At 45.1% G+C, this 1520-nt stretch overlaps 1 non-coding gene across 1 annotated transcript; it reads right to left on the bottom strand.

Moving 5' to 3' along the window:
* Window positions 1-764: 764 nt before the first annotated feature.
* On the bottom strand, window positions 765-837 carry trnak-cuu (transfer RNA lysine (anticodon CUU)). Its single transcript has one exon. It is a non-coding gene; the product is annotated as a tRNA-Lys (tRNA).
* Window positions 838-1520: the final 683 nt, after the last annotated feature.

Raw genomic sequence — 1520 nt, 5'->3', positions numbered from 1 at the left:
ACCACTACCTAGCGGAAGCTGTACGCCAACTCTCCAACACCTCCTCCTACCTCCGCCTGGACCATGACCCCACTACCAAATATCAAGTCACCATTTGCAAGACTGTCACTGACCTCGTATGAGAAGAGATTGAGTAAACTAGGCCTGCAATCTCTTCAATTTGGAAGAATGAGAGGGGATCTCATTAAGCATGCAAAATTATTACAGTGTTTGATCGGTTGGATGCTGGGAGAATGTTTCCCTTGGCTGGGGTTTCTAGAACCAGCTGACACAGCCTCAGGATAAAGGTTAGGCCTTTCAGGACTGAGAGGAGAAGACATTTCTTCACACAGAGGGTGGTGAATTTTTGGAATTCTCTACCCCAGAGGGCTGTGGAGGCTCAGTCATTGGGTATGTTCAAAACAGAAGTCGGTAGATTTCTGACTGGTAAGGGCATCAAGGGATATGGCGATATGTCCGGTGAATGGAATTGAGGCAATAGATCAGCCATGATCTCATAGAATCCCCTACACTTGCTTAAAAATCTGTTCCATTACCTCTTTTTTCCAGTTCTGAAGAATGGTTATCGACCTGAAATGTTACCTCTGTTTCTCTCTTCGCAGAAGCTGCCTGACCTGCTGAGTATCTCCAGCATTTTCTGCTCAATTCAGATTTCCAGCATCTGCAGTATTTCCTCAGTTCGCATTTCTTTCATTGTGCAAAACAAGGTTATCGCTCAATTAATGACGCTTTGAAAGCAACATAAAAGTTAACGAAATAAATACCGCCCAACGTGGGGCTCGAACCCACGACCCTGAAATTAAGAGTCTCATGCTCTACCGACTGAGCTAGCCGGGCCTATTGAAACTGTATTTCATTGTCGCTGATTGCAGTCAGGTACCTGGTGGCTCCGGCCCGGTCACAACAGATGTTTGAGCCGCGTTTCTGCAAACTATGAAACAAGTTCTCCAGAAGCCCAAGGTATATAAGGAACTCAAGCAGCAAAATCCCTTTAATTAACCACAGGGGTTCAGGCAATTTTCTGATCGCAAAGCGCTTTATTCCTTGTCAATATCTCTTGTCTATTTCCCAGAGATTCCCGATTCTGTCTTTCTCTCTGGCTCTGTTTATTGTTTCTGTGGCCACCTGCGGGTTGATTTTGAAGCAATACCTGTGTTTGTGTCTGCTTGTTACGTTAAACAAATGAGTGCATCAGGCGCTTCTGTGCATGACACTGAGGAATCAGGAGAAGGCAGGAGGAATGAAAAAGTGTTTGTGGAACGTGTGTATATAAAAACAGCGCGACTTATATTGTAGGACCTCATAGCGCAATGGTAGCGCGTCCGACGTCCAGATCTAGAAGGCTGTGTGTCCAAATCACGTCGGGGTCACTGTTCCTTCGGGTAATTCCAGAATTATTGTTTTCTTTGCCGTTTCACAATAACCAGATACTTGCTCCAAAGACTGTGTCACTCTTTCCCCATTATCAGGGAGAGAAGCGCCACAATTCCTCATTTATTTAATGTGACAAGACACAAGCA

This window comes from Somniosus microcephalus, unplaced genomic scaffold (genome assembly GCF_052327205.1).
Source record: "Somniosus microcephalus isolate GS21.2 unplaced genomic scaffold, FLI_Smic_1.0 unresolved_chr4, whole genome shotgun sequence".
Classification (NCBI taxonomy): domain Eukaryota; kingdom Metazoa; phylum Chordata; class Chondrichthyes; order Squaliformes; family Somniosidae; genus Somniosus; species Somniosus microcephalus.
This window is presented reverse-complemented; position numbering and strand designations above follow the sequence as displayed.